Source organism: Pteronotus mesoamericanus, unplaced genomic scaffold (genome assembly GCF_021234165.1).
Source record: "Pteronotus mesoamericanus isolate MK-2021 breed Mesoamerican mustached bat unplaced genomic scaffold, CSHL_Meso_final contig_74, whole genome shotgun sequence".
Classification (NCBI taxonomy): domain Eukaryota; kingdom Metazoa; phylum Chordata; class Mammalia; order Chiroptera; family Mormoopidae; genus Pteronotus; species Pteronotus mesoamericanus.
The window spans coordinates 27,884,947-27,899,207 of record NW_026555247.1 but is presented as its reverse complement, the minus strand read 5'-3'; positions in this window follow the sequence as shown (position 1 = coordinate 27,899,207).

Genomic DNA, 14,261 nt, shown 5'->3' with positions numbered 1-14,261 from the left:
AGAGGTAAGACTCAGGCATCGGTATTTTTAAAAAACTCCCCAGGTGCATGAAAAGGTATAAAAAGGTATTGATGAAAATATTATGCGAAGTGGTATAAGCCAGGGGTAAAAAGAACAAATACTGTATGATTCAACTTGTATGAGGTACCTAGAGTAGTTAAACTCATAGGGGCGAGGGGACAGGGGTCAGGGAACAGGGGTCAGGGGCTGCGGGGAGGGCCAGGTGGAGAGCGAGTGTTTGGTGGGTACGGAGTTTCAGTTTGGGAAGACAAAACCTTCCTGGAGACAGACGGTGTTGATGATTCCTCAACAACGTGAATGTGCTTAATGTCACCGGGGTGTACACTAAAAAATGGTTAAAATGGTAAATTTTATATTATGTGTATTTTGCCACAATAAAAGGGGAGTATTGAGTAAAATGTGCCTTGCCCTTCCTTATTCCCTCGTCGTCTTTCCCATAAAAATCCTCTTACCAGTTTACTGAGCCTCCTTCCAGACATATTTTAAGCAGTTACAAACAGGAATATATATACTTTTCCCACTCAGATGGAAACATTATACTGTCCTATATGCTACCTTTTTTTAATAAACAAGAAACCTTGGGGATATTTTTCTATTACAACATACAAAACAACCTCATTTTTAAAAATTCAGTGTTTCATCGTGTGGCACTGCTATGATTTACATGACGAGTCTCCTACTGCACTTGAAGGATTCCCCTGTCTTTTGTTTTTATAAACTGTTTTGCAGTAAACATTCCTGTCATCTCACCCATGCAGAAGTCCGCCTATAGGATAAACACTTAGAAGCTGAATAATTGAGTGAAAGCATCTGTGCATTTAAAATTTTGACAGGTAGCGCCAAGTGGCTCTCCGTAGAGGCTGCACCAATTTGCACCCCAACGTGCAGTGAATAGGAAAGTGCCCGGGGTTGCCCACTTGCTCCCCAACACGGTGAATCTCTGCCAATCTAAGTGGCATCTCGTTGCAGCTTTCTTTTGCATTTCTTATCAGTTGTGAGACTGAGCATCTTTCTGATGGTTTGGAGGTACATCAAGGCAAAGTGAGGAGCTCGTAAGGGAAACGCCTTTGGGTGGGCAAGCTACTCAAGATCTCACCAGTCACCCTGAGCTGGCAGCTCTATACCGACATAAAAGGCCAGCCTGTCTCAGGTCCAGGAGGGAGAGTGGACGTTCTGGTGCGCTGGGGAGACCGCTGAGTCTTCCTGAATGAAATGAGACCACCTGAGACAAAGGGGCACCTGTTCCCAATCGGATCTTTCTCACCGGTCCAGGAAGAGGAGCCTCGTAGGGAGGGGTCTCTCTGGCCCTCACTGTGTCTGCGAAAATTGTAGGAGAGGATGTTGGAGAGGTCCCTCCCCAGGAATGAAAGCCAGGGTAGAAGCCCAATTTATCCCTTGAAAAGGAGGAAGACAGGCGTTATAAATGCGGAGCATTACAGCTCTGAAATTTCTGCAGGCTCTTGGTAGGGACTGGCAATGAACCTCTTACACAGAAAGGGCGGGAACTTGTCTGTCAGGCAACGAGCCCTGGGGTGTGGGTGTCAGCAGGGTCACAGCGGAGAGAGGGCGGGCTGGGACCCAGGAGCCAGTGGCATGGGAGGAAGGGGGGGGTGCAGGACACAGCGTGTATGTGAAGGGGGAGGGGGCAGTGAAGGATGTGCGGCCTTCATGGCCCCTGTTACCTCAGCTCTGCAAAATCTCAAGCGCCGGGTCCTGCCCCGCAGCAAGGGGAGGCTGCCCAGCCCGCCCCTGCCCAGCCGGCCGCCGCGGCGGGGTATCGCCTGAGCCAGAGGGAGAGAACCAGGGCTGCTCACTGGCCAGAGGAGGGCGACATCAGCCTGTCTTTCTCCTTCTGAGAGCCTTTCTCCGGTGAAGGGCAAAGAATGGTCTAGGATTTCCAGGCCACACTTGGAATTCTCACGGCAAGAAAGGCTTTCTTCTTCTGCTTCAGCCAGGAAATACTCTTAAACAGCAAGGGCAGGAAATTTCTCTCATTCCTGTCTTCAGCCTTTCAACAGAAATTTGATGAGGGCTTTTATGTGCTTAGCTGGTAATTGCCCGAGGGCCACTCTGCCTTGTTCTGGCACAGCCACAGGTGTGCTGTCCAGGCGCCCCTGCCCTGCCTACTCACCTTGCCCGGGGCTGCCCCAGGGGGGGTGCCTGTGCCTCCTCATGCTTCCAGCACCCCTCTCTTTTGGGGGCTGGGGTGGCAAAGTTCATATAACATAAAACGCACCATTTTAATCATTTGTAAGCGGACAAATCAGTGGCATTTAGTACATTCTCGATGTTATGCAATCATCCCCACTACCTAGTTCTAGAACTTCTCCATCACCCCAAAGAAAATAAATGAATAAACAAGCTGTGGTACATCCAGACAATGGAATATTATTCAGCAATAAAAAGAAATGAGGCCACACGAAAACATGGAAGAAACTTCAATGCATATTACTAAGTGAATGAAACCCATCTGCAAAGCCACACACATGTGGTTTCAGATATGACATTCTAGAAAAGACCCATCTACGGAGGCAGCCGTAAGGTGAGGGGCTTGAGGGGAGTGAGGGAGAGGTGAACAGATGGAGCGTGGGGCATTTTGGGGCAGTGAAGCTGTTATGTATGATACTGTAATGGAGGATATGGGTCATCATACATTCATTAAAATCCAGAGAATTATACAAACCAGAATGAACCTAATGTAAACTATGGGCTTTAGTTAGTAATAATGCATCAATATTGTCTCGTCCATTTTAAAATATGCCACACCAATGGAAGGTGTTAATAACAGGGAGGATTTGGATGTGGGGGGAATATATGGGAACTTCAATTCCCCTGTAAACTTAAAACTGCTAGTCTATGAATTTAAAAACCTCAACAGTCTTCCCCCGGCCCCCCACCCCCACAAAGAAAAGGCTACCTGGAGCATCTGTACCAATGTTCCCTTCGTGTTTGTTTGAATGCTGTTCACGTGTGGGTGGAAGGCTGAGAACCATTGTGTCCGTATTGGAATCATGAAGGCGTAAGTCAGAACAATGTCCAACACCCTGAGGTGAGGAATAAAAAACAAAATTAAATACTGTCTTTGAAGATGTGGAAGGGTAAAACCCTGAAAGCATCCGGTGTCCAGATTTCTTGTTGTAAGAAAATAAGTCTCTCATTATTACTTTTCATTCATTTGCATGTAGATAAAAACACCCTCAATCCACTCTATACAACCAGTCCATTCTATACATAAGTAAACTGAGATTAGGGGAGATCCAGCTACTTGTCCATGATCACACAGCTCAAAAGTGGCAGGGCTGGGATTCCACTGGCTTTCCTAACTCAGTGCTCCACAGTCTTTCAATTTCAAGTGCACTTCCCGTGAGTGAGGGTGGGACACATGTGTGCTTCTAACCAATAGAACACGGCAGAGCCTTAGAGAGACTCTCGAGCTGCCGGCCTGATGAAATAAAGCGGCCATGTTGGAGAAGCAAGAACCTGCAGCTGAGGGTGGCCTCCAGCGGGTTGCGAGCAGAAATCCGGGCACTTCTGTCCTGTATCTCAAGGAAACTAATTCTGGCAACAAATGAACTTGGAAACAAATCCTTCCCCAGTCAAGCCTCTCTGCAAATGCAGCCCTGGTACTTGTTTAATTACAGTCTTGTGACCTTCCGCAGGGGACCCAGCTAAGCTGTGCCTGAACTCCTGACTGCTGACCCATAGGGACGTTGAACTAATAAATGGATGATTTTACACTATTAAATTTGTGGTAATTTGTTATGCAGCAGTGGAGAACTAATACACTAGCCCCTACATGAACCATATTTTAATTCTAATTATCTAAATGATGTTTTACAAATCTTGCATTGCCACTAATTTAAACTTATATTTCAGATAGATAAACACTTGATTCTGGAATGAAACAAGTTGCCAGCAAGAGGTCTTATCTTTTTGTTTTGAATTGCAGAAAAACAAAAAGAAATGTGAGTGGTTTGAACAGAGCATAATTAAATTGTCTTTCTTGAGACCTTGTGTCAATCTGATTAGCAAACAAAGTATTTTTTCCTTTGGCTCTCTGGGTTGTAAATATTCTCTAGCTTCTAAGTCCTTTTTCCAGAAGGGATTTATGACACCAAATAACAAAGTCCTTTCAGGTCCAAATGATTTGCTTTATAGTTTCTCTTTCACAGAAAAGCTTATCTCATTTTAAAAAGACCCATGCATCTGATTTTCTTCTATTGCTCTTTCCAACCCTGTCGGATCCCCAGAGCAGACATGCTTTCCAATACCCACGTGACACGTGGCCATGGAAGACAAGCTTCTCTTCTGGCAACAAAACTGTGGGCAGCCCCTGGGCTGGGCTGACACCAGGGGAAGAGACTCTTTGCTCTTTCTATTCCAATGACCCCCACGTGTGGGTCACCACTCTCTCCGCCTCTGAACGGGGGTTTGCTCTGCAGCTACGCTGTTCTCTTCGCCACGGTGCTTTGGGCGCGCTGGCGTAGGTAGCTCCTTCCGTAGCCTTTGACCACGGACCTGCTCCACCAAGCCCCTGCGAGGGAGCCCGTCTCTCAGAGATCCTGGATTTGGAGGCGGGTGAACCAACCAGCTCGGCCTTTACTTGTTTAAGGACTGTCATATTTACTGGTCCCTCCAGCCCTGGCCCACTCCAGGGCTTATAGCAATCCTCACTCCACATTGCCTAGTGAGGGAATTCATTGGAGTAATTTTTAATTGTCCTGGTTTTGCAGGGAGCAAAATAGAGGCATGGAGGGGATGCGAGATGTCACCTGAGCGCTGACAGAGGGGGAATGTTTCACACCAACGCTTGCTGAATGGCCGGTGGGCTCTTGGCCTCCCGACGCTCTCATTTCCTACTGTGCGCGTGTGCTGGAACCGTGAGGCCCCTGGATCACATTGGAACTGCAGCGGCAACAGAGCACAACCTTTTAAACTCAGCACGTCTCTCCCTCCCTCTCTCTCCCCCACCCCCCTCCTAAACCCAACTGGTTCCTGCTCATTTAATTTCTTCCCTGATTCTGATGGGAGCTTGGCTCCAGCTGCTGGGTCTGCAAGTCAGGGTCTTGGAGGCCCAGCGGATGTTTCTGACCTCATCACACAGGGAAGAGCGAAGACCGGCCGCGGAAGAAAGTGCTGACATGGAAGAGGATGGGCGCAGGCGTCCCCTGCAGGGGCCTAATGCCAAGGGCACGAGAGGGTCACTCCCCGCCTCTCTCGTTTGCTCTGGTCTCCCCGCGCGGTGGGTGCGTTCTGCACGTGCCCGTGGAAACATCTGTTCTTGGCCTCCAGAAGGGCAGGTGCTGGGTTGGGGGAGCTGGCGGAGAGTGAGCTTTTAGAGACGCTCATCAGAACAAATAGCTCATGAGGGTAAATACACAAAAACCAAACTGAGTAACATTCTGATCCATATGAAAACAAGCCCCTGGGTAGCGTGTGCCAGATGAGGGAAGTGGAAAAACATGATGTCATTGTTCAGGCAGGAGTCTCTCTCTGGCCCCGTGCTCCTCCCCCACTTCTCTCTGTCTACCCTCTCTGTCACCCCTTCTAGTCTCTCTCCACTCCTTAATCTCAGAGTAAGCTTGCCTTCGCTCTCTCTCCATTACCTGGGGACGTCTTATATCCTCCCCTCTGACAAGACCCTCCAGGGCATCTCCCTCCTTTAAGATAAACTCATTGACAGTGAGGTGCCAGCAACTGATAAGGCACGAAATCCATTGGTTTGCCAGGGCTCTGCATTGGTCTTTTGACAGGTGACAAAGGAGAAGGGGCCTCTAGAGGGGAACTTGCTCCCCTACCCTGGGGTGTGCTTTTTGTGCTGAGCCTCCTTGGGAGTCCTTGGAATCATACCACAGAGCCGACAAGGCTGGTGGATTCAGGATTCTGCTGAGCAGAAGCCCTGGAGAGGTGGGAAGGGAAGGGACAAAGTTTCCTGGGCCCAGAGCCAGGCTGGCTGGTGTTGCAGGCCTGTAGGACCCTCACTGTCGCCTTCCAGCCTGAAGCAGGTGGTCAGCAGACACGGGACAGGCGGCTCCTCCTGCCTGTTCCTTTGTCTCCACGCGGTCACATCAGATCTCATTATCCTCTCCAACAGGCCTCCGCAGCTGCTGCCGGGGGCTTGCTCTTCAACTCTTCCCGCATCCTGGTCTGCTGCCTTCGTTTCTCCCTCTCTTCACACCCCCAATACTCCTTGCACTTCCTGGTAATTCAATCACCAGGCATTGGATCCAATTTTGGGTCCACAGCTTCCGAGAGTGGCAGATGGACTGTACGAGTCCCCGAGTGAAAAGTTGGCTTGGGACTTCGCCTGAGTCAGAGGGGCGAGGCTAGAAGCGCAGAAGCAGCCGTCATCTCCCGACCCCCCTCACCCGGCTGGGAGGTACTGTGAGCGGCCGTGGCCTGGTCTTGTTCACGCCGCCTCCCCAGCTCCAAGCACTGCGCCGGCCCACGGAGGACACCTCATTGGAGGTGGGGCGTTAGCGATGTCCAGTCCCTCCGGGGGCTCTTGTGGCCATGGAGATGTTACCAAAGAATGCTCCTGTGGGAGCTAGAGCCACTCACCCAGGTGTGTGTCTGCCTTAATGTCCCCTTTCTAAATAATCCTTCAGACTACGGTATGTATGTGCAGGACTTCATAATATGTTGTACTTCCAGAGCCATTGTCTTGTCAGATTGTCTCAATCTTGTGATGCAGACGAGGCAGGGTCCACACTCCCCATGATGCAGGTGAGCGGACCCAGAACTGCTGCCTCTTGGCCTGGAGGTCTTCCCACCGCCCCCCTCCCCCACCCCTGGGCTGGTTAGGAACAGAACAGCAGCTGAGGAAGAGGCTTGCGGTTCTTTTAACTGTGGCCCTTGTTTCTCCCACTTACCCCCTCTTCCTCCCACACCCAGCAGAAGGGAACTGGGAGTCTGCGGTGAGGGGAGGGGACAGGTCACAGGCAGGTCGGGGATGCTCTGGGCAGAGGAGCACACAGTGGGGACAGGCGCTCCTGGGAGAAATCTGCAGTGACCACCCCGGGAGGCTGCTTCGTCCGGGGGGTGAACACTCTTCTCTCTCATTTGTGAAGGAGGTCAGACATGCCATTCTAAAATACTCCACTTTGGCATAAAGATTATTTTGAGCTAAAGGCAAATGAGAATCAAATGATACAGAAAGAGCCTTCTTGGGGCTCTCCTTATCTGACTAAAAGCAGCAAATTCTGGGAAAGGAGGCTGCTATAAATTCCTTCTTCAGGGAAGATTTACCCGAGAAGGGAAAATGTAAATAAAACCTGCCCCTCTTCCCTTCTGCAGGCCCAGAAGGAGAGGGAAAGTTCACTCAAACTTGTATAGACAAACATTATCACAAACTTTATTTCTTGATTGTTCTAAAAACACATTTATTTTTCTTAAAGCTCATAAAAGCATCCCCCCCCCCCGCCTTCCCCCTACTAAGTTAGGAATATAAGCTTCTGACTTCAACTATTTAACAAGGCAGTGACTTTTTTTTTGTTGGCTCCCATGTGTATGTAAATAAACCTTTTCTTGTTAACCTGTCATTTGTCAGTTTAATTCATGGACCCCAGGTACAGAACCTGAGAGGAGAGTTACCCATCATCATGTGGAGAGCGACAGCCAGCAGCCTGGACTTGGTCTGAGCTATTGAATCTTTGATCTGTAGTGGGGGTCCTCCCCTGACCCCCACCTTCTGTACGGGCACCCCCCCTCCCACCGCATTTTCTGGACTAATACAGATAGTTTCAACTTGGAAGAGCACAGTTTTCCTCCACCAGTTATCTCAGCTCCCAAAGTCAATGTGTTTACATTTCATCTTAGTGGTTTACAGAGGTGGATTTATATATAACACAAAAAGCCTTTCTGCTTTATAACCTCTTCGCACAACAATTCATACTCGCAATCATTATTTTTCCCGGCATCCCTAAACTGGAAGCCTCGCTGGTAAAATCGAGGCCTCTACAAGCACGAGTTTGTCACCAAATCCCACTCTGATTGTTTTTAACCCAGCACTTGTTTGATTCGCACAAAACCTCTGTCCTGCTGCGAGTCATGTGAGCAGACGGTTAGAAGGAAGCATCACACTTCATGGAGAAGGTCAAGGGCTGGCCGCTCCATAGTGGAGTGGGGGCGGCCGTAGGGAGGGTGAAGTGCTGGGGCAGTGGGCAACCTCTGGCTCCCGACCCTTCCCTCTATCACTGTGCTTCTTGTGTCTGGTTCCAGAAAGACCATTCTCAGTGCAAACCTGGGGCCCTGGAAGTAGAACTGTGCAGTGGGATTACTCCAGGTCTACTGACCTAATAATAAACTCCCTCCGATGGAGATCCCTCCAGGGTGCTGGGATTCTGACCTCGCCACATGCACACATGTCTACAGTAGACCTCCTGGGTCCTTTATCTTGTCGGTGACTTGGTATTAAGTCCACAGTGGAAGCCCTGGCATTCTTGGGCAAGTTGGCCATACCTGGGCACCAGCCAGGAATGGCAGGGGAAACTGGTTTGACAGAAGAATAGGGCTGAGTCAGCACTTCTGAGCTTGATTCTCATGTGTCAGCCCAGCTACCCAGGAACCTTCCCCCTGGAAGGGTCAATTCCTGAGATTTCAGACCAAGATGATTGATGGCCCGTCTGTCATCCCTGCTGATTTGTGCAAACAATATGTCTCACTCCCCCAGGCTGGGCTGAAAGCAGGTGAGAGAGTAAGCGATGGGAAAAAACCGAGGTTATTGATTTGGGCCAGTGGACCCGCGCAAGGGAACGGACAACAAAAACCAACACAAAGCAACTTGGAGGTGTTACCAGTGAGAGTTCTCTGCTGAGAATGGCTCTGGGCATGGAGATCGGGCTCTTGCTTGGTCTTTCCCAAGCTAAGTGGCGTCGGGGAGGCTGGAGCTTGGGGGAAACAGCTGGTGGGCTGCGGGATAACTGACCTCACAGCCAGGCCTGAGTTCATAAAACTTTAATAATGGCTTCACAGAGCCTGATCCTACAACCCCAGCAGGCATTCCCCACTCCCTCTTCTAAGTCAATAGACTTTCTTTCCAAAGGACAGGGACCCTGGAGTGGCCTGTTTGTCACTCTCACAGCAGAGACTCTGGCTAGAGCCCGAGGGAGGGAGGCACGTCTGCGCCTGCTCAGAGGCTGGCGGGGGGGGGGGGGGGGGGGAAGGCGGGGGGCTGCTAGGAGCCAGCTGCTTCGGGGAACTAAGCTCTCCCCTCCCCCTTCCCTCTGGGGGAGGGAGTCTTGAAGCAGGAGGAGGAGGCCACAAGGAGGGGCTTTGACTAGGGCTTCACCATAAGTTCCCTGAAGCTTTTGCCCCTTGGAAATTGCCCCTTGGACATTAGGTCCCTTTGGGCTTAAGAGCAAACATGGCATTTCAGAGCCTGAGCTGAAAAGGGAGGCCATGGTAGGTGTCACAGGTGGCCAAGATGGTTTCTTTGGTGCACACGTGGAGAAGAAATTGGCTAAGGCTGGAAGTCCTGCGCTATCCGAATAGAGAAGAGGCAAAGAAGCGTCGTCCCCATTGTTCTTGCTACCACAAGACTAGATTAGCTTTCAGGCTACTCGGCCTGGAAAATGTGGTAATATAGTTTTTAGAAGAAGAAATGATCAACTCAGGCTTCGCTACCAAGGAAAGATCCATGACATATGTTCAGATTAGTAACCAGGCCAACCAAGGAAGGCAGCATCTGCAATACGAAATGCTCCCTCTGTGGGAGAAATGAAGGTCAGGTTCCAGGCCTCCATGATTCTTGAGGTTTCTGATCTGAATGTTCTTCCTCCCTCGGCCCCTCCTGTTCATATTCTCTGTCTCCTGTAAGTATCTGCCTTAAGGCAATGCCTGCTTCTTGTCTGATCTGGTTTTCCCTTTTCTGGGAGGCTTACTTTGGGGTATCATATTCTACTACCATTTATTCTGTTGCAGGCTCACACCTTTCCTGCCCATCTCATCTAAACTTCTATGACTTCGGTCCCTTTCTCTTGGGCCTTGCTCTCTCTCTAGCTAAGCTGGTGACGGACCTCATGCTAGTGCCAGCTGTTGTTCCTTCCAGGTTGCATTCAGTAATGGAATGGCTGTGATGTGAAAGATGTTGGCATCTGGGACACACTGGAGTAGGCGAGTGGGTGAGGAGTCCTCTCTGCAGAACTTCACTCCATTTTGGGGACAGCTCATTCCATTTTGGGGACAGCTGCCACTGTCATGAGAGGTCTAGTCATGGTTGCTTTTTTATCTGGCCAGATACTGTTAGGTTTTTTAAGGGATGAAGTTTGGTTTCCACAACCTTCCATATATGCAGATCTTTGTAACTAGGAGTTATCATAAGCGTTCCCATCTTTTGACCTAATTTTGCAAGCAGAAAACTGAGCTCCCCACGAGTGAGGAGGCTCGGCCCCCTTTACATCACTGGCCATCCTTGGAAACAGCTCCTTCTACTTTCAGATTCAGACTGAAATTTCTTCTCCATGCACAAGGCAGACTCATCTCATTGTCAAGTCTAATAAATAAATCCCAGCTGAGAGCCACGGGACCCAAATATAAAATGCAATGTCTGGCACCAGCGGAGATAAAATAAATGACCTGTAATCTGGTGAGCAGGTCATCTTGATTCTCTCTTCTGTTCTGGTGACTTCAGTGATTGATTTTGCTAAACTTGGATGAAGCAGAAGGACGTCCAAGTTCAGGGCTTCAAGTGAAATGAAAGTGGTGGGGCCAAGATGAGATAATAAAACCCTTTGCAAAGGGAGGTAAAGAGAAGAAAAACCTTGGTTCTTGGCTTCTCAAGGGCTTCATGCTCGTCCCTCGTGAGGCTCAATCCTGCTTCTTGCCTTCAGACTTTGAAAGACACTATTGTGTCTGTGTAATAAACACTTCTTTTTTTGTGTGTAGGGCAGTTTAAGCGGGTTTGCAAACAATCTTTAAGACAAGAGGCGTGTGCTTTTATGATTTGATTTGATTTGAAAGATACTTGCTCCACAAAGTCTGCACAGATCCTGGAGTTCTCCTATGAAGGTCTTTTTTTTTTTTTTTTAGTTGAAGAAGATGAAGACCTCACTAAAATAAAATTTTACTGTAGAAGGATCAAGGCCTTATCATAGCAGTCTAGAACTATGCTGTCAAATAGAAGTATAATGGGAGTCACCTATGTTAATTGAAAACTTGTGTATTAGCCAGCCACACTTAAAAAAATAAAAGAGTAAAAAGAAACAGGTGACGTTAGTTTTAATATATTTTATTTAACATATCAAAATGTTATAATTTTAATATGTAATCAATGTAAATAATTACAGATAAGATTTTTTTTTTACATTCTTTGGGGGGGGGGGCACTAAGTCTTTGCAATCTGGTGTGTCCTTGACACTTACAGGACATTTCAGTTCTGACGAGTCACATTTCAAGTCCTAAGATTTTCAGCCTCTACGGAGAGAACTAGATAAGGGAAAGGCTATTGGGAATGGCTTTTGAATAGTCAGCCACAGTGAATGTCTCTGGTCCCAAGATAAGACATCTTGCTGTACAAGGAAGAGTAGTAGATTATGAGCCAGGAACCACTAGCTTGGTATGTGACCTTGTCCCTGTCACCTGGCCTCTCTGAACTCACAACCTTATTTCTAGGTTGAGGGGTTGGATGCATTAGAATGTCTTTTTCTGCTCTAACACCTGCGATTATATTTAAACTCCTTGAGGACTTTGAATGCCCTCAAGCTGCCCAGTGGTAATGCAATTAATTTGATGGGATCCATTTGGTAAAAACAGCTGTGGCTCTTCTCCTTCCTATGATCAGGGGACATTTGTTAGCTGGAATAACTCATGTTCACAGATTTTGATGGAAATTTAATTACCCCAATAACCTGGTGTCCTTGGTCTCTGGATGTCTATTCCCAGTGAGAATGTCAGGCCCTGTGTGTGTGCTAAGCTAAAGGGACTTCTCTTGGCATTGACTGACTTCTACCCTGCCCAGATCAGGCCAACCCCAGGCAGAATGTGGAGGAGATGAGGTGGGCCCGCTCAGGTCCCCCGCATTCTCCCCTCCCCGCTGGCATTCAGGTCTCCCCCATGGTTGGGTTCATCCACCTCTGGCCCAGATGTGGCCTGTGTCTAAATCCTTCCGAGAGCCCTCTCTTCATCTCATGGAACTGTTCAGCTTCCTCCCTTTTCTCAAAGCACTGCTCACCGGGGGCTGTGGTGCTGAGCCACCTGTGCAAAGTGTCCATGTATACTGAGGGGGTACAGCTCCTCCCCATCCAGGTCAGGTATGGGCGCCCAACACGGGGCTCCTGCTGGCAAGGCCAGCCCAACGGTTGGCGGCTGAGCCAGGCTCTTCTCAGGTGCAGGAGACAGGGTCCACTCAAGGGAGACGCACATGAGGTGGAGTTACACTAAGGTCAGGGGGTACCTGATGGAAACTAGGGGTTAGCGTTGCATCCCGGTCCCAGCAACAGATTAAAACAGAAAGAAATCTGATCAGGAGCATGAGGGCCATCTCTCTCCCCCTTCCCTTTATTTTTCTCCCTCTGTGATTAAGGACATCACAAATTTGGTAACTCCACGATTCTGAAGTTGGCTTGTCCTCAGTTCAAGCGATAGCAAAGACTGACAAGCATCTTGCATCATAAACCTAAATTCCCAGCAGAGAGAATACAATCGGCCTCACTTGCGTCAGGTGACTGTCCTGGTCCAGCCACTCTGGTGGGGAGAGGTGTGCAGGAGGAAGGCCACCCTGGGACACAGCTGGATGCAGGGGCCTTGCCTGCGGGTGAGAGAGCATACTTCCTGAGAAGGGATGGCTTGGGGTGGGCAAGTCCTCCAAAGGCTGGCATTCTTGTTGTTGATTTGGGGAGGGTATTTGCCACATTTTTGACGGAGGGTGATGTAAAAACTCCAGAGAAGACAATGTTAAAAGTGTTAGTAGGTCTGCATGCTGGATCCATTATTTACTATTAGTATAATCTTGTTTATTTTAATTATTTATCAGATCTTATAGTATAGCATTTTTTAACAAAGATAATGCTCCTTTTATTTTTTAAAAGATTTTATGTATTTATTTTTAGAGAGAAACTAAGGGAAGGGAAAGAGAGGGAAAGAAACATCGCTGTGAGAGAGAATGGTTGACTCTTGTATGGTCCCTGATAGGGGACCGAACCCACAACCCAGGCATGTTCCCTGCCAGGGAATTGAACTGGTGACCTTTCATTTTACAGAATGATACCCAACCAACTGAGCCACATCGGTCAGGGCATAGTATAGCATTTTCTACATACCAAACACTGTATTGCTCAAAGCGCTTTACATATTTTAACTTATTTAATGTTCATAATGATTCTATGAGACACGTGGTGTTGTTATTATTCTCATTTTACAGATAAGGTAACTGAGGCATAGGGAAGTTAAATAACTTGTCCTAGGTCACACAGCTAGTGAGAGGGAGAACTGGAATTTCAGCCCAGGCTATCTGGGTCTATTACCTTTGCTCTAAATTCCTATGTTGTGCTGACCTTGGGTAAGTAATTTAACTTCTTTGTGTCTCAGTTTTGTCACTAGGGAAATGGGTATGAGGACATCTGCCTCTTCAGTTGTTAGATAAAATAGATGGCACATGTAATGCCCTGCCTCTCTGTAGTAGTCAGGGTTCTCCAGCAAAACAAATATATACATACGGTTATGGAGGCTGGCAAACCTGAAATCTGAATGGGAGGCAACAGCTGATGTTGCGGTTGAAGTCTGAAGGTTGTCTGTGAGCAGAAGTCCTTCTTGCTCAAGGGAGGTCCGTCTTTTGTTCTATTCAGGACTTCAGCTGGTGGGGTGAGGCCCACTCGTATTATGGAGAGCAATCTGCTTTACTCAAGGGCCACTGCCTCCAAAGACACTCTCACAGAAATGTTCAGAATAATGTTTGTTGAAATATCCCAGTACCATGGCCCAATCACGTTGGCACAGGAAATTAACCATCACACCTTCTAATCATGACTGGTTGAAGCCCATAAGCGAGGAGTCTGATCTCTTTCTCTCACCACCGGAGCCCCTAGAGAACCCTCTTCCGAGGGTTGGAGCAGGACGTGGCTTAGCCTGCCAGCTGACATCCTCACTTCTGTCTTTCCTCTTGGTTCATGCGACCACCCTCAGGCAGCTGCACAGCCGGGGAGCTCCCTCAGCCGCAGAACTCCGAAGCCCTCAGCTGGGAGTTCCAGCACAGCTCTGGGGTAGCAGGGAATGATTCCTCCCTAAAGCAATCTATCATGCATGTA